We start from the raw sequence: 20,305 nt of genomic DNA, 5'->3' as shown, positions 1-20,305 counted from the left end.
TGAAAGAAACCTCAGAAGATGATAACACAAATAACATTTACTGAATGTGCTGGTCTTTGTGCTTAGCATTTTACATAAACTCTCTCATTTGATTCTCACACAGAGTCTGTGAGGTAGTCAGTGTTGCTATCTCTATTTTACATGTGTGAAAATACAATTAAGTCTATATTAGTTTGCCAAGGCTGCTGTAACATAGCACCACAGATTGCATGGCCTAAACAAAAGAAATACATTGTTTCACAATTCTGAATGTTAGAGGTCCAACACCCAGGTATCCTCAGGATTCTGTCCTTCTGAAGGTTGTGAGTGAAGACTATATTTCAGATCATTCTCTTTAGTTTGTAGATGTCCATGTTCCCTGTATGTGTATTTCTGGGTCTATATTTCCCCCTTTTTAATAAGGACACCAGTCCTGTTGGGTTAGGACTCACCTTAATAATCTCAATTTAATTTGATTACCTCTGTAAAGATTTTACCGTCCAAAGTGTTATATTGTCATATACTGGGGATTATGACTTTAACATGTGAATTTTGAGAGGACACAATTCAACCCATGACAGTTATTCTGTAGTTAAATTCAATAAGTATTTTTAAAGCCTACTATATACTATGAAGTATATTCAGTATTTGGGAAAGAAATAAATAATACCATCGTATCTGGTAAGAGACAGGGATGTGTTATCCTCCTCTTCAAGATGATGTCAAGACTGACCTAGCTGTCTGGACTCTGACAAGGAGCCAGAATCCAAAAAAAAGCTCTGTGGAACCATGATTATATCAAAGAATTCCAACCAAGAAAGATGGGTGAGCTAAGTCAAAAAGTTTCGAAAATAGGGAATCCAATTCCTGGAAAGACAAGAGCCAGAGTAGAGGTGGGACCCCGTGAGGACCCAGGTGAAAGAGGTGATCAGATAAATGAAGTTTTGATCAAGCAAGATCAAAGGGTCTTTGTAAATGAGTTTAGAATTTCATCAGTTGGCAATGGTTACAAAAGTTGAATGATGACATAATTTGTTCTCCAACTAGAAACATGTTTTGGAGTAAAAGAGAGTGCTATAAAGAGGTCATTGGCATAAATAGACTCTGTTTTAGGTAATCAAGGAAGAATGGTCACCTTTGACAACAGAAATGTTATGATTTGGGACGGTTAGCCCAGCTTCAGGGTTTGAATTGCTTAGAAACAAGAAAACAGTGTAATGTAACTTTATGAGCACAGTACATCCTACATATTTACAAAGAGAGCATAGAGGAGGGAATGACAAACAGTGAACATGATGACAGAAGTAACATCTGATTTAGGGTTTGATATATTAGAATTCCATCTATGAATAAAGATGAGGAAATGTTTTCAAGAAAGAGGAAGTAACATGTGGAATAGCATGGAGACAGCAAACATTACAGTGAGTTGTAGGATCTTGCTTAAGTTTAACAAATATTATGTAAATACCTATCCTGTGAAAGATTCTGGTCAAAGAGAGAGAGGGTCAGTGGTTAACAATATGGTACTGGTGCTGACATTCTTTTGGGGGAAGATAGACAGTTTGGAAAAATGGTTCATTTTTATTAATATTCAAAGGAAGATAATACTAGTTCCTTTGTTGTTATCTTTTAAAATATGCTATATTCATCTTCCATTATCATAAATGCTTAGTAATATTAGAAGAATGCATAGTATCACATCTTTAATATATGTCTAAATCAGCTTTTTTCCAACAGACAAAATAATTTTTTAAGGTTTATTCATTCTTGAGAGACAGAGCACAAGTGGGGGAAGAGTGGGGGCAGGGAGGCCCCAGAATCTGAAGCAGGCTCCAGGCTCTGAGCTGTCAGCACAGAACCTGATGCAGGGCTCGAACTCATAAACTGCGAGATCATGACCTGAGCCAAAGTCGGTCGTCTAACTGACTGAGCCACCCAGGCGCTCCTAGACAAAATGGTTTTTAGTAATAAACAACTGTATAATTACAGGTATGTGTATGTGATACCTAGAAAATAAAGGAGAATAAATATGCATAAACTGTGAAAAGCTTGGGCTGACATTTTAAACAGGGTGGTCATGGTATTTGTCTAACTTTAGATTGGCTCCCTTCTCTATACTGTAACTGTTTTGATCTTTTCATCACAATGACCTGATAATTTCAGGATATCAAGAAATATGAACAAATTAAATGATTTCAAGTGCCATTGTTTCCATACAAAGTACAAAACACATCAATGTGTAGTTTTTCCTAGTCTGCCTTATGTGTTCTGCCTAGAAGGTGTGTGATTTCAATTGTCCACATTTTCCTATCAGAACTGATATGCCTCATTCACATTTGATGGCAGATGACAGATTTTACTTGTTTGTTTGTTAGTAGCAGAAAACATAATTTTTCAGTAGGAAAAATGACTCATTTAGAAAATGGAAGGCATCCTTTGGCCTTTGATCAAAAATTTTTAGGGGCACAATTTATAGACTCATATCAGAATCAAGCCAATAGCCTAATCCCATGGCAAAAACTCTATTCAATTAGTTCATCTAAGTTCCTTGCTTTTTCCTTACCTTCCTCCCTTCTTTCTTTTTTCTTTCTTTTCTCTTTAGCTTCCTTTCCCTCTTTTGCTGTCTCCTTTTTAGTTGGTAAGTGTATTGGAGAGAGCAGCCGATAATAGCAAATCTAAGAAGAGATCTAAGAGAATACACAAAGTATTCATTCCACCTTGAGACAGATGTAGTCATGTTTGATACTATTTTGTACTTTTCTTCTGCTTTAAATAAAGAAGGCCCAGTGATATCAGTTAAGAAGGGCTACAATTTCTCAACATTTCTCTTTAAGAAGGGGATATGGTAGTTGGAGCTGAGGTGGTCAGGCTTCCTGTGGAGATTCTCTCCATGATCTCTATGAGTGGTTTCAGGGGATTCTAAACCAATTGATGGTGCCATTGTAATTCTGAGGCAGACTCTGGCAGGAGACTGGTGGTACTCAAATCCTGAAGGGTCCTGAATGGCAGGTGGAAACCTGAATGCTAGAAAAGATGGGAAAACAAGGCAAAGTTTAAAGCTCCAAAGAAATAATAACAGATTTTGATTTTAGACAAGTTCCCTTTGGTAAGAGTATGAAGAATACGTTAGAGGTACAGTAGTGTATTTAAGGAAAAGATTACCTCTGGCTGAGTAATGGAATATAGTGACCCGCACTGAGACAATGGTGGTGGGAGAGAAGAGGAAGAGATAGATATAAGAATTAGGTCTTCTTTCCACAGTATCTTACAGAATGTCTGGCAATAAATGTCCCTGAATAAGTGCAATAGAATTTCTAGGATTTGGATTAAAACTCTTGGGGAAAATGGTAGTGAAAAGTTTTAAATATGGCCCTCTTTAAGCTCTTTTTACTGACGAGTAAGATTTAGGTCTTATTATTTAGTTATGGAGTTACATGGCCATTTCCCACAAATACCATTCTCTTACATACAGATGAACAGTTGTCTTCCTTGCTCTTTAACTCAGTCATATAAATAATTTCACAATTCAAGCAGGAATTATTAAGACCAAAATCCTAACATGAGTTTTAGATCTACATAGTTTCTCTCCTCTTGTTCTTGCCATACTATAGATGTGACCTAGTAAAGTGCAACCATCTATTCCTGATTCAAAACAAGTGTTTTTAGATGGCTCTTCCAACTCAGCCAACTAGATCAGAAATTTTAATTCCTTCTGGAACCAGGCAAATAGATTGTGGCTGTGTCCTGACCAGTGTGCTTCTTTTCCTTATTTTTTTTTCCTTTCCTTTTCTTTAAGGTATGATATTGATTTAATGAAAGAAAGTACACCTTTAATTTTGTTACTGACCATCTGAATAGACCTTCATGTGTGTTCAGTTCCTGTTTAACTGCAAACAAAAGCTTCATTCAGTACTGGCTCTACAATCAGAGCCATGATAATGTGACCACCACACACTGCTTTATGTTTTCATTATTTTCTCAGCACCTAAATAAAGTGTCAAGAGTTTTAATACTTCATGAGAAGTATTCTGTAAATTATAGTAATATACTGTACTTCTTTGACCTTTTCAATATTGTGTGATTTGGTTGGCTGGCCTCTCTATTTATAGCCCTGCTGAACAGAAGGGAAGGAATGAATATCCTGCCGCTAATGAAAATATCATATATTGAAAGAGTCAAATGATGATACTGTCTTGGTCCAGATGACCATATTTCACAAGATATACAGCATTAGGCATTGTAATTCTGATAAATCATTCTGCTGACAAAAGGTATAATGAGATTAGAAAATAGCCAAAAATTAATTCATTTACTGACAAGGTTTGTACCCAGGCTAAAAAGAGTGTGAACTTTTAACAAAATCTCATTAGAATCCCAAGTTTAAAGTCACATTCCTTTTTATACCCTGCCAATACTTAAGGTGGTACATTTGGAATTTACACTAGTAAGTCTGGTCGAGAATGATGATGGAGAATTTTCTCTTACAGCCTTAAAAAGCATTGATCAAATTACATTTTCTCTTATTTTAATTTGGAATTTTCCAGCTTAGTTTTGCCTTTTGAGATTAAGGAAGGCATTCTTTAGCTTTTACATTAAATGGTTTTAATGGTAGAGAGAATGTAATAGAAAACATTCTGAAAGGATTGTTCATATCATTGTCTTTCTGGCTACACATGTCTGCTGATTCATGCTATGTTGCCTGCCTAAGGAATATTTAATGGCATTTCTAACACTCATAGGCTATTCATGGAACAAATCTGTATCACTGTTATTCAACTTCTTTCAGACTATGCTTTTACCTTGCGGGAAAGGGAAGGAATTCAGAAGCCATTTTTAATCCCAACAGGGGAATCTCTTCTGCATCAATTTGTGTAACTACTTTGCCATTATTTATAAGTAACTTTTGACCCGAGAAAGCTTGGAAGAGAAGATGGACTTTCTGGCAGTACTTGTTACTTTGTCATGATACAGTACATTAGTGTGTGCATGAGGCTGTCCCATCATATTAATTAATATCACCTGGCTCCTTTCACAGGCATCTGAACTCTGCCCCAAGACATCAGTGTATCATCTACAGACCAAACTTTGAGAAATGTGGCCCTGCACACCTCTCTGTTCTCAATTGTTTTTTCTTCTTCCTTCCTTCCTTCCTTCCTTCCTTCCTTCCTTCCTTCCTTCCTTCCTTCCTTTCTTTCTCTTTGTAAACGAAGAGCTTTCACTTTCAAGGAGACTTGCAACTTCCCCTTCTGAGAAGTTTCAGAGATTTTCTCTGCTGTACAAGTTCATTTTCAATTAGTGTCTTGGATTTACTCATTTGAAAAGCTTATGGGAAGCCATTATGTATTAAAGGATTTTAGACAGGTTAGGTATGATTTATAACGGAAGGTGGAATTAGACAGGTTTAGTTTGATTAAACAGCACATCTGTTGGGGTGGTGGTGGAAAGATTTATGAAGTAAAATCAAGTCAAAGAGAGGAAAATGAAAAAGCTAGGTGTAGCATGAAAGAGGATAAACGGAACCTATGTGATTGGAGGTACTTAATCATATCTGTGACTGGGTCTACCTGAATTCCTAGTAGATGCTCAGGTACTTTTGTAACTTTGTCTCATTTCATCCTGGCAGTAATCACCCAGGATAAACTTGCTATTCTCATTCAGAGAAGAAACAACTGAGATTCTGAGAAGTCAAATGACTGGCTCAAGGGCAAACAGCCAGGCTAGGACAGAACCATGATTCACACACAGGTTGATGTTGTATTCTTCCTGCTGTTAAAGTACATGTTCTTTCCATGTCTCAATAATGCTCTGCAATTTGTGAGTTTATTTTTCTCAGACTGCTCACATGTGGCAGTGTTATGAGTCTCATCTGAAAGGCTGAAGACATTTCAATATGCTCATATACAGAGAAACGAGTGGGGATTCCTGCTTAGAGCATAGGTTGTGTCCCAACTGATAAGAGACTTATAGGGTAATATAGGTCTCTTCAGTACCTAATATCCAGGTGCCTCTCTCTTTAACTAGTCCTACATTGACACACATCTGACAAACAAATCCTTATTATTCATAGGTATTACTTATCGCTTGCTTTGCTGCAGAAAAGATTTCAGTTGGTTTATCCCCGGAAATGCTATCTGATAAGGGCTTAATTATTCTTCTTAGAAATAATAATACTTCCACTTGGATACAGAAGATTTTTAATCTTTACTAGTTACCTGATTGAAAAAAAAAACAGCACAGACTTGAAAAACTAAAAAATAAATTGATTAATAAATTGAGAAAAAATAAATTGATATTTTTAGTCAGCAAAGCATTCCTAACAATGCATAGAAAGCTTATCACCTCATCTGTCTTTAAGATTGGTCTTGTACAATTAACAGTTATAGTGATTTTTCATTTATCATAAAGTACAGGCCCCAGATCAGAAGGACACCTGGACTAATCCAAATTAACTAATCCTTTTATCTCTACTGCCAACATGGTACTCTTTTGTTGAATGTGAGAGGAAACTCACAACCACTTTAAGAGAATTTACTGAATATCCATATGATATCTGGGCAAGATGTTCATGCTTAGGAAGGTCTTGTGAAATCAACTTTGGATATCCAAGTTAAAAATATGTTTTAAAGAGAATGTATGTATACTATAATTACCATATTTGCTTCAAGTAGATAGCTTCTAAAAATGAGAGAGAAACAGAGCATCATTATGCTTTGTTTGTTTCTCTAATGCCATTGATTCCTGCACACACTTAAGAGATTATTCAAATTTTTTGGTTATTCAGGAATTTCACAGAATTAAATACTATTCAAGGTAAGTAGGCTATTAACCAAGGGTTATAAAGTTGATTTAATGTTATATGAGGTAATTCCACTTTGCTGCAACAGTATTTGACCTGTGTATGAGGTTGAATCAAGTTACAGTAAATAGCATAGCATAACGCAGCAAAATCATTTCCTGTATTTTCTGTACATCAATAACAGAACAGTTATTTTTCATATGATCATTTGTAAAATTTCAGCATCATGTATTGGTGCTATTTTACTTTTTTTTTTAATGTTTATTTATTTTTGAGACAGAGACAGAGCATGAACGGGGGAGGGGCAGAGAGAGAGGGAGACACAGAATCGGAAGCAGGCTCCAGGCTCTGAGCCATCAGCCCAGAGCCCGACGCGGGGCTTGAACTCACGGACCGCGAGATGGTGACCTGAGCTGAAGTCTGACGTTTAACCGACTGAGTCACCCAGGCGCCCTGATTGGTGCTATTTTAATGCTACATGTGGGAAGTGGCTACAGAGGATGCATGGTTCCTGTCCTTAAGAATAAAGAGAAAAAACTAACAAGGCTAAGAGAATATCACCTACAGGCAAAATCCCAGTAGGCTGGGCAGTCTTTTTAAACACTGTTATGTCCACTGTGGATCATGCATGGCTAAAGCATTAGAGAAAATCTGTGGGATATGAGTTCTCAGGACTTTCTCCTAGGTGTTTCTATTGGATAATATTTATCACCCCTAGGTGATGAGCTCCAAATACTGAATTATTCAATAAAACCTCAGGCAGCCCTTGCTTCAATGGTGAGCATATAGAACATTTCCCGTTACCTATCTGTGGGCTTCTTTGATTATGAGCTCCGTATAGTAAAGAAAACACATTTGACTGCTGCTAGAGCTTAGTGAAGAGATTGCACATAGTATGAGTTTTTGTTTTCTGTTTTAAGTGATTTGGTACACTTAATGGTACCCACTAACCATGTTAGAGATAAGTATCTGTCAACAGTTTTATAGTAACCAACTCCTGTCAGGATCTATAATTTCACCACAGAAAAAAGTCTCTCTGGACTGAGATTTGACATGTAAAATCTCAGTCTAAAGGGAGACAGAGTGGAGAGAAAAAAAAATACATTCAGGAGCTTAAAGTGAACTCTTTAAGTGCTAGATGATTCTAGCCACACACTTCTCCACAAGTGCCAGAGATAACTTTATGGTCCTAACCTTTATTTTAAATTAGGGAATCCATAAGAGAAGAATTCGGTTTTCTGGCAGATATATTTGATATGCAAGAAATAATTCTTGTGAATAAGTAGAGTTTAAGAAGTGGAATTTGAACTCTTTTATCAATTTCATTATTTTATCAAAAATTCTCCCACCTCAGGGTAAGCAGTTGGCAAGTTTATAGGTCAATCAGCAATATTTATGTGTTAAATAGTTGAATGCATGCTTAATGTCTAGGTTTTACTGTTTAAGAAGTTTACATCTAGAGTGGTAATATAAATCACAAAATCTAAAGAAAAATACCCCAAAGTTTTTAATATGTTATAAATCATCTCTTCTTTTCTCCTAGTTATGGCTTTATTGTTTCCTCCTGAGATTTCACAATTCTACCCTATTTCCTTCCCCAATTTCTTCACAAATTACTTTCCTCACTTCCCTGATTCCAGGCTTCAAATATTGTCAAGGCTTAGAAAAGAAAAATAGAACCATTTTAAATAAGTAAGATTGCTAATAATAAGAGCTTAAAGAATGTCTGGCCTATACAACATTCTCCATAAATGGTACATGCATATGTTTGTATTATTAGACTTATTATCATTTTGTTACTATATATAAAAAAGTCCAATCCAAACGAAAACAAAACCCTTGAATTAGCAAGGTCCAGATCTAATGAGAGTGAGTATTTTGGTAATCAATAATGAAATCAAAAGAATTGGGCATTTTCTCTGGGCAGAAGTGCCCCTGTCATTCAGGATTTATACAGTCTTAATTATGGTGTATCTACAAGACCCATTCTCCTATTTTTTATGCCTGTGCTGGCCAGAACAAGAGGAATATCAGAAGCTTCTTTGTCAAAGGGTAATCTAGAACTTGCTCCATTACTCTAATCTTCATTCTGAGAACCTAAAAAGGTACAGAACACTCACACAGTCACCAAACATGACTTTGCTGTCTCTATACTGGGATGTCCTTTCTCTCTACTGCTTAGCACATGGTATCCTCAGTGAGACTGGAGCTCTACCATAGACCCCTAATTGGAATCTTGTGTAAATTTTGCCAGTATCTTTTCTCTCCCCTTTTTCCTGCTGACTAGGCTTTTTCCTCCAGATACTAGAGAAATACCCAAACATATTGCTACCCATCTCACATTCAGTGTTATGAAGCTGATAACTACCTTGATTCCTTTGTAAAATAGGACCTCATGAGTATCAGCTCTAGTCTGAATAAGCTATAGTTTGCCATGCCTATTTAGACATTGAAAATTGAATAGTTTTTCATTGCACATGACATCTGATCCGATATTTGGATTGGTTATTTTAGCTCAGATTCCAGCTTCTTCTCCTTCCCTAATAGACTGGAACCAATCTTAGAATTTCATTTACTGTTGGGCAGAGACAGATCACTATTTTGAGAAATTCAAAGCTTATAAAATGTGGAAAGGGAGCTTCTTTTAGAGCAAGAATACATAATTTTAAATACAAATTTAGTTTAGGAGCCCAAGCAAGTGAGGGGATTGACCCAAAGCTTAAGCTACATTAGCTTCATGGTAAATATGCATCTGTGAATTAACAGGGTAATTAATGATGTTCATATATTTCTCTCCTAGAGAAGTGTAGCAAACAAAAAATACAGTTTATTCAGCCAAAATAACTTTTAAGCCTTTACTTTTAAATATGTAGACTTACAGGAAAGTTACAAAAATAGTACAGCTAGTTCTTACATACAATTCACTCAGTTTCCTCCAATGTTAATATCTTACATAGCATGATATAATTATAAAAAATAAGTTAACTTGGTACAGTACTATTAACTAAACTATATACTTGATTATTCAGTTTTCACCAGTTTCCCCACTAAGGTCTTTTTTCTCTTTCAAGAGTCAAACCAGAATGGCGCAGTGCAGTTCATTATGCTGTCTTAGTCTCTTTCAACCTATGATAATTCCATAGTCTTTCCTTATCTTTTGTGACATTGACACTTTCGAAGAGTACTATGCAATTATTTTGTGGAACATGTCTCAATTTGTTTTGTTTTTTTCTGATATTTTCTAGTGACTGGGTTGAAGGTTTGCACTTTTAGCAAAAATATTACATGATATACCTTTCTTCTCAGTACATCATATTAAGAGGTACATGATGTTGATTTATCTTATTACTAGTAATGTTAATATTGGCCCCTTTGGTTAAGATAGTGTCTTCTGAGTTTCTCCGTGATAAAGTTAATAATTTTTTTCCTTCAAAATATTGAATATCTGCAAATATTCCATTTCTCTTTAAACTTTTCCCACTAAATTTAGCGTTCATTTGTGAATTATTTTATTAGAACTGCTCTGTAGTAATAATGGTGGTTTGCTGTTTTCTTTATTCCTTCTGCATTTATTAGTTGGAATTCTTCTGTAAGACAGCAATAATACTAAAGATGAGATACACTATTTATTTGTTCAATTACCTATTATACTACTCAGGGCTATTCATTTTCTTTTCTAGATTATAATTTAGTATTATTATCCATTCAGTTTCTCAAATTATTCTAGCTTTGGTTATTGGCAGCTCTTTCAGTCTGGCCTCTGTGTTAAAAACAATTTTTGAAATAATTTATCTCTGGTGTTTTTTTAAGCACCTTGAAGAAGATACTTCACAATAAAATTTCTTAAACTTTATGTTCCCTACTATTCAATGTCTCTACGTATAATAGCTACACCCACACCTAAATCCTCAAGCTTATGCCAATCCTTATCGCTCCTCCTATACCAGTGTGCTGCCTGTAGGCCTTCTGTGTACTTGACTTTCCATTACAAAAGCCCAAGAATAGTCCCTCCTAGGAACCCTGGAACATGTGAAGAATGGAGAAGACTGGCCAGGCAAGCATTTTCTTTAGCTGCCAGACAAATGTGGAAAGAATGACTAATTTCACCCTGCCCATATACACATACCGGACCTATGACTAAGTCCTTAACAAACTTATCTTTAGCTTGCACCATTTACCTTATTGTCTATTTTAGAAATGAAGAAATTGAATTTAAGTGACTTGTCCAAAGTAGAACTGCCAGTAAGTGATCTCCATGATGACATGTTGCAGAGTTGGGCCAAGACTACTTTAGCTGTGTGAGTTGTAAAGAATGACTGTACTTGAAAAGACAGGAATTAGGGGAGAGGAATTATCAATGAGCTACAGGATGGGCAATTTCACGAAAATAAATAAGAAATGATTATAAAGAGATTTCCCCAGTGTCCCAAGTTCAGTATCATCAGACTTGTTCATTCAATAAGAGGTTTTGTGAGGACATACTTGGGGGCATAAAAGCACAAAATGAATATGGAGATTTTTAAAAGTTAAGCAAAGCAATTCGTAAAACTATCTTCACTTGTGAGGGAAATGTTCATGTATTTCTACTTCTAAGTAGAACTGAAAGTTTGACAGATTTTGTTTTAGATCATTTTGAATGTTCTGTCACAGAAGGAGAGAGTCTGGGCTGGTGGGCCAGGGATACTAAAGCTTCTTGAAACAGTGATAATGATGGAAGTTAAGTCCTTGATTTTTGAGATCCCTCACTCCAGATTTCACACAATGATGAATCACCTCATAATCTGTTTCTTTCAAAAGGTATGATTACAATTGTCCTATCCTTCATTACTTTACATTATCATGATTTATTTGAAAATGTTGTGAATATACAGTGATTTATGCTTATTTTTCATAATGGTTTTTGAGGCAAACCTAAATAAATATATATATATATATATATATATATATATATATATATATATATATACACACACACACACACATACATATATATATATATATAAACATATAAAGTATATAAACATATGATGTATGTTTATATTTTATGGCATAAAATATTCAAATCTCCTTTCAATGTCCATCATATGTATATGGCTTGTCAAGAGTGGATGGTATTGAGTCTTATTTCCATAGGCTATCAACTTAGGAAGGTAGAAAGTATTTAATTTTCATGAAGAGACTGTCAAAGTTCAGAGAAAATATTACAGAAATGAAGAAGAACAGGGATATGCAATGATGCTGTTTTATATAAAATTCACAAGAGAAAAGTCTGAGGCATAACATACCACATCATACGGTATACACAGATGATGCCTATATATGTGGTAACTCTGTTATAGATTATAGAATGGGGGAAGATAATCTCTGTCTTCCTTGGCTCCCTAGAATTGCAGCTTCTCCATAGAATTGTATCACTTTCTAAAGTCTAGAGCCAGTTTTCAGAAGACTGTGATCTAAACTGGATTAAATCTGTGAGGGATTTATGTAAGAAAAGCGTTTAAAATCAATCTTAGGAACGAGATAAAGACTTGGACATTTTGAAGTGATTGTGTGGAGGTAAAGAGCAAGTAAGATTTTCAGGCAGAGGGAATGACTTAAAAAGTGAAAGTCTGGGACATATAAAAGGAGTAGAGGGTAGTATTAATGCAAAGTAAGTTTGGGAAAGTGGGATGTAATGAGATGACCAAACTTGGAATTTGCGTTTTATTCTATGAGAAGAAAAAAAGTCAAAGAAGTGTTTTGTTTGTTTGTTTCTTTGTTTGTTTTTTGTTTTTTGGGTTTTTGTTTCTTTGTTTTATTTTGTTTTGTTTTTTGAGAGAGAGAGTGTGAGAGATGGTTGGATAGTTTTACTTTGTGTAGTCTGAAATTTCCTCCTTGAGTTATTTATAATTTTGGAATGAGTTGGGTTTGTTTGTTTTGTTTGTTTTTGTATAGCATAAGAACATGATCAGAAGTATACTGTGAAAATTTGAATCTGATGTTAAGATGTTTGGAAAGGAAATATATTACAAGCAGGAAGAACAGGAAGGAAGTTAGTCTAGATAGGAGATAATAAATATTTTATTTGAAATGTTAGTTAAAATATGGAGTGGGTAAGATGGATGAAAAAGTATCACTAAGTTAAAATCTGCAGGGATGATCTGCTTGTGAATTATTAATTTGTTTTTATTTTAAAGAAACTAGTAAAGTTATTTTTATATTAATAAGAAAAATTGAATCTATCAAGACTTAAGATTTTAATTTAGTTTTCACAAATCATTTTAAATGCATATTTAAGAAATATATTTTATAAATGGATAAAAATCTATCATTCATTAAGAAGATACTAAAATTGACTTGTACAACCCATATTGATATTTTAATTCTGAATCTCTCACACATGATACTTCCTCTGTATTATCCATTTGCCATTTTAGCATATATTTGAATACCACATTTTACTGAAACATTAGTTATATCACTAAACTTAATTTAATTTTATTATTTGTGTATCATATCTATAATTATGTAGTAAGGTAATTCATTCGGGATTGGAAAGAAATAATTTTTACACTTTTATTTTCCTTATGGCATCTAGAATAGTTGGTTAGCCATAGCAGATGAATTTGTATGTGCTTATTTTTTAACAGATTTCATTAAAGATTGAGTTAATATGGGTAAGAAACTGTCAGTGTAATAGATGTAGCAGCAGCAAAATATTGGGTATTTTTCTTTTTGAAATTGTCCCAAACTTTATGAACATTGATGTTGGTAAAAATGAAGGTTTATTGCAAAAGAAACCTTTATTCTCTCTTTTTTAGGGTAGAGATTGTAAATTGCATTACATTTTATCATGAAATATAATTGGCAAGTTTCAGAAACAACAAAATAATTTGGTATTTGTGTATACTGTTAAAAGATCACCAGAATAAGTCTAATTAACATCCCTCATCATACAAATCTATCAATTATTTTTTCCTTGTGAAGGGTGCCTTTTAAGATTTACTCTCTAATTCTATTTTTTTTGAAAGAGAATTTATGAGGGAAACTTGAAGTATTATATTTCCATTTTTGAGTTTAATCATGTGGATCAAGAGTGATGAGTCATGGCAGGTCAAATAGAAGGCTATAACATTTTGAAACTCCTAATAGTAAAGTGAGTTTTCTAAGATTTCTGCAGGATAATGTTAGATTCCAGGATCAAACTTCCCAACATTAAGAAGCTAAAACAATATGATATCATTAAAATTTGAGAATATTGCTACTAAACTTTTTACATGTGTATATATATATATATATGTATATATACACACACACACACAAACACACATGTGTGTACACACACACATTCTTTAAATACACACACACATGCACATGCACACACACCTTCCTATCTCCTTGCTCTGGAGACACAAAACAACATAGATCTTATATTTTAGATGGGAGAACTTTATTAAAACACTTGGTTTGAAATAGTTGTGTGAGAAACCTCCTTGGGTACATAGTAATGTCTCAAAATCATTTCTTCATGAAAAGTGTATATATACATTCCATTCTTAGAAGAAGAAAACGAATTTTATGTTGTTGTTCCCTCTTCTCCATCAGTAGTATTCATTGAATAGTATCAGCACAAGAACCTGCCCTCAAAATGATTTTGTAGTTAGCCATTATCAATCTGACCTTCAAAATATTGTTAGGAAGTGTTGTTGGCTTCTGTTTACATATTAAACACAGTTAATAAATATTAAACACTGTATAAGCAAAACTACTCCCTTACAGACCTGGAACAAAGGAAACCTTTATTCCAAGGATTTACCATATACAAAAATTGTATGACATACTGTTGGATTTGTGTATACAAGTTGTTATTCTTAAAGAGCTTCCAAAGTGGCAGAGATAAAGCACGTATATAAATCACTGTGAAGGTAGCACATGCTAATGTATGAGTAGGTCATACAGTTAGAACTGATAATAAATGTTATAAAATTTTAAAGAAGGGAAACATCAGCTCTAGTTGGGCTTATCAAAAGCCTTACAAAAACTAGGAGTCATAGAAAAAATAGGGCATCAAAGTCTGTAGGATTTAGAAAGTTAAATACTAGGACATTGGGAACTAAGGGCTGAGAGAATAATAAGGCTGTCACAAATATGGAAAAATCCAATAGAATTTGGAGTCTTAGAGAAACTGGGCCTGCTTGTGACGCATTCCAAACATTGACAGATTTAGGTTTTGAATAATTACTTTGGGCCTGAACTATACCTGGTGCCACACTTCACAACTAAAATTTGATCTTGATGATCAACCTCACTTTTTATTTCTGGTGTACATCCCTGGTTTGTCTCACCAGCTTGATGCCTATTCAGTCCCCTCCATTTTTGACCTGGGCTCCTTTTTCTTTATCTATCGTAGAATACTTGGAACTACTTCTCCTTCTGCTTAGTGTCCTACTGCCCTGTGGCAACCTCATACACATGATAGAATGGCATATATCATATTCAACTAATGCTAAATTGATTCACTTGTTGGGAAGAGAAAATTTGTATGGTTTTGTATTGAGAAAAAAAGTTTCAAAAGTTAAGGAAAAACACCAGAGAAGACCAAGTACTACAGATTTCAATCAATAGGTCAAAATTACTTCATTTTTGTCATTTTTTTACAAACTATACTATATTTTACTTATGTTTCCTTTAAATTGACTCATTTGAAGATTTTCCATTTACCTTAAGCAACATTATGTATATAATCATTGATTGAAGTAATAATTAAACTTTTTATCCTCACAAAAATATTAAAATTATTGTCTCCTCTTAAAACCAATGTTGTGTGTTTCATTCTTTGTTAAATACTGTTACAATTAATGAACAGATATTAAAGCTTTAGCCAGAGTATTTTAGCAAGATGGATGTATATAGGATGATTAGAGGTAGGAAAATAGAAGATTAAGGTAAATATAGAATCATGATTTAAAATAGACCTATATTAGAGTATTTGTTGAGGGAATAAAGAGAAGGAAATAATATATGAGATGTGACAGGAAGCTGATAGGTATTACTGATAATTTGAAGTGGTTGGCAAATTTAAAGTGTTAAAGAAATGTTAAATTTTGAGTCTTGGTGTCTGGAAAAAATGGTAGTACAATCAATACAAATGGAACTATCTGGAGGAATCACTGGTTTGTGAGAATAGATATTATTTTAGTTTGGGAGTTATTAAACTAAGGATCTGGTACACAGGAGTAGAGCTCCTAGTTAATGTTGATATGGGTGTCGGTTGTTTAGTGATGATAGATACTAACCATAGCAGTAGGTGACATCCCTGAGGGGGAGAGTGTGTTGAAAGGAAATAGCAGATGACTGAAGAGAGAACCTTGACTGGAGGTCTCTATCTATTGTGTGGAAGGAAGAACAAAAGGCTGCAATAGCAACAGAGAAGCAATGATCAGTCATGCAAGGGAAGAATCAATATAGTGTGCTATTATGCACACTGAGAAGAATATCATCTAAAAATGGAGTAGTGGCTAAAAATTAAACACCTTATGTTTTGTGAGCATTTGAGAATGTACAGAATGCTTTTGAACAAAGTGGGCATCAGGATGGGAAGGAAAGGTATCTGGTCGTAATGTAAAGACTTGATCAAACACCGAATGTAGGAAGTTGGTAACAGGTAAAGATACTGATAAAGATATCTGAGAGCAAATGGCCTGATAAAAGGGCTATGTTTTAGCCATAGAAGAATGGATAGTGGGATAGGATGCAGCTGGGGAGGACATCCAGTAATGGGGATGTAATCAGGGTGGGATGCTATCTTGGTGTAGGAATAGCATTATAGATTCAGTAACCAATTTTAGTGTACAAGATTGAGCTTTGGTCAAAGGAACAAGGCTAAATTACAGTTCTTAAAATTAAAAAATAAGGGCAAGATTATCAGCAAGTTTGACTTAATACTGACCCTTGGGATCCTGAACCAGGACTTTTTTTCCCCCCACTAAAGAGATTTCCCCAGAAGTTGGAACAGGATTTAAAAGATAGGTAAGAATCACGTGACTTTACATAGGGAATAAGATTCTGCATAAGCTAGAGGCACAATCTTAAGATTCATTATTTTGTTTTATCCTCATAACAGCTTCAAGGTATATAGTTAGTGTCAGAACCAGAAATAAAAACTACATTTTAAAATTCTTTTTGCAGTGCTCACATGAGCAGAGTGAGGTCAAGGAAAATGAAAGAGACAATTCATTAATGGTGGTAATTCCTATTGATGGTTTCAGGGGGAAAAGATTCATGGGAGTCCAACCGGAAACACCACAGAAGTTCAGAGAGGTGAGGGTGTGAGGGTACCCTAGTAGGGGTGAGTAAATATGCCAATACATTAATTAATAGGAATTTCCAAAATTGTCTTGAAACCTATATAAAATGGTGTTTTTGTTTTTGGTAACTCTATTACTGTTGATTTAAAGCTTCAAATAGCACGGATAGAATAACTTCTGGAAGAAACACTAACTGAAATAGGTCCTCCCTTTCTAGACACTAGATGAACTTGGTTGGCCAATCCAAGGTATTTTTCTGTGAGGTGAAAAGTAATTTGCTGTTACAATGTTTTGTTACTACTGTTAGTACATGTTTAGTTAATGAAGTGTCCACAAGCTAATCTGTCATAAGCTAACCTATGTTTCTCCAGACTTTGTTGTTTAGTGAGAGTTCTTTTCTATCCAGGAGGTGTTGACCTCCCAACCAGATCTGTGCCCTAGTGTTTTGTCTTTTGTTTGCCTTGATTTAGTGACAGAAAAGGAAGGAAACAGGCTGCCACTGAATCTTGTGTCAGGAGGTATAATATTACATATTAATATTACATATTAATGTTACATGTTTGGACTGTTCTCTGAAGAAAAGACCATGTAATGAAAAGGTCCTAATGTCCTCCAAGATCCACTTTGTTCTTGGTGAGCTCAGATCCATCTGTAGAATCCAGGTTAAATCCCCTGTTCCTACAGCACCAGCATTCCTAACCTGATCCTTTGACAAGAAGTGTGATCTCAAATTACTTGTGCTAACTGGTTAGTTTTCTCACCTATTCTAGTTTCCACCTGTCTCCACCTGTGTCAAGGGACTGCTAAAAAAGTTAGTGGCAAAAGAAGCTGATATAAAAATTAGAATTCCCCATTTTGACTATGAGAACAAACTGCTTTTGAGTTCTCCCTTCACTAGGATATTAGTTGTGCCTGGGTACAAGGAGTCAGTCAAAGACACAGGGAGACAAGAAGATTTTATACAGTGCCAAAGCCATGCTGAATTTATTTCTTTTAATTGTGTTCCATATTCCCCTTTTATGAGTATACCTTTATAAAATGGTACATAATATTTAATGAATATAGGCCTGTAAGATCTTCTGGATTTAAATTCTAAGTATGCCTATGAATGGAGTTCAATAAAATTATTTTATTGGTTCAAAGGAATGCACCCACAGATGCTTTCCCACTTCTTTACAGTTTAATTTAAAAAAAAAAAACAATCTGCTATGGGAACAGAGTAATTAATGTTGTCTGTCTCACAAGCCAAGTCTATTCACCAAATTTACAGCTAAAAACGCAACTCCAATCAATTCTTACTGTGTCTTAACATCATGTTTTTCATCCCTATCTCATTCTTTTGTTAATTAAATAAGATTTGTTATTTTCTGGCTCACAATTCAAAGAGCTCACAGAACTTGCCTAGTTCAGAATTCAAGGGCTTAGTACTATTTTTATATTGAGAAAGAATCAATTTAGTTTAGAAGAGATTACGTGCAGAATAACAGTCTAATCAGAGACCTGAGGGCTGTGAAATATTGTTACATTTCTGTTTCAAGTTATTCCTCTTGTCTTTTTTTTTCCCACTGCATTAAACTGTGATCAGAGTAGAGAATGCCTTTTATAAATGGTTTAAATGTCAGGAGATGATCACTAAGAAATGCAAAGGTTGATAAACAGCATTTGTGCAGACGGGTTAAGTACCAGGTAAAAGTCCATTAATGCTTTTTAATAATACATACTCAATTATAACTCACCTGGGCCAGACCATCCAGTCATCAAATGACAACTGCAACTTGTGTACTTGCTCCTTTAATAGCACATATGCCCTCTGCAACTGCTTTGTTCAAACAATGCCGTGTGGTCATGTGTCAAAGCTTGTTTTTAAGTACCCTTACTCCTTTTCATTCATTTAGGGGTCCACACTGTCTGACATTGTCTGACCTCCAGGTTCTTCTTCCAGAAGCTCTTGCCTGAATTAAAATTGACAATTCACGTACTGAAGCCCATGTTCAGTGCTGTGAATCAAGATTCCGTTTTTCAAAAGAGTATCTACTAAGGAAAGAGAAGTAAAATAGAAATAAATGCCTTGAAACCAGAAGATGCAGTCCCTTGGATATTTTATGGGGAAAAAAAATTCCTGTATCATGCACATTTAGCTAAAAGCATTTTGCCTAAATGCCTGAAAGTATCTTGGGTGAAATAAGTATAAAAATCTTCTTAGAAGCACTAGTAATACAAAACTAGCAATAAAATGAATTCTACTCTAGCTGGTTGGTTCATTGGATCAGTTGAGCACATACCTCAGTGTGGTACATAGAGGTAGAGCCATCTTGCTTCATCTGAGCAGAGGTATTTTTAGCAAAGAGAACTGGTACATGAGCCTAGAGGTGGAGTCAACCTTGCATGGCCTGGTGAGTGGAGTCAGATTTTCGCACTAACTCTTGTGTAATGGTGAGTTGCATTATAGGCACCTCTAAGTGAGATTAACGAAGAGGAGAAATTTGACAGTTGGTAAATTTCTTCATCCATTTCTTTGAATCACTGTAGGCTTACTACATGGTCGAATACTCTCCTTTGTCCTGCTTTTGATGAAGGAACCATAAAAAGTACTCCTTTCTGTAGCCAAATAATAGTAGGGAATGGAAACATAGTATCTTCTTCTATCTCAGACTTTGTAAAGAAGACTCTATGTCCCATCCCTGTTGTTATTACTGAAAATGAACCTAGGTATTTCTTCCTGTCTCATCTATTCCTCTATTCCTCGTTAGTTCTTTCATTCCTGCATTTACTTAGTGCCTGATATATTTGCTCTTTTCCTCTGTGTTATTCCTTTTCCTTGAACCCAAAGATAGATTTATACTGAATGAAGATTGTATTCACCTTTTGCTTCAAGTGATTCAACTCTCTTGCCCCAAGACCTAATCCCTCTTTAAAACTGCTTAGCTGGAAACTACAGCCAAGATACTCCAGCCTTCTTTTAGTGTAGAGGTTGGCAGACTATAGCCTTTGGGCTAAAAGCTGGGCCATAGTCTGTTATTGGTTTTTTTTTTTTAGTTTTTTTAAGTTTATTTATTTTTGACAGAGACAGAGTGCAAGCATGAGCTGGGGAGGGGCAGAGAGAGAGGGAGACACAGAATCCAAAGCGGGCTCCAAGCTCCAAGCTGTCAGCACAGAGCTTGACACGGGGCTCGAACTCAACTCATGAGATCATGACCTGGGCCAAAGTCAGACGCTTAACCAACTGAGCCACCCAGGAGCCCCC

The sequence above is a fragment of the Acinonyx jubatus genome, chromosome A3, assembly GCF_027475565.1.
Source record: "Acinonyx jubatus isolate Ajub_Pintada_27869175 chromosome A3, VMU_Ajub_asm_v1.0, whole genome shotgun sequence".
In the NCBI taxonomy this organism is placed as follows: domain Eukaryota; kingdom Metazoa; phylum Chordata; class Mammalia; order Carnivora; family Felidae; genus Acinonyx; species Acinonyx jubatus.
This window is presented reverse-complemented; position numbering follows the sequence as displayed.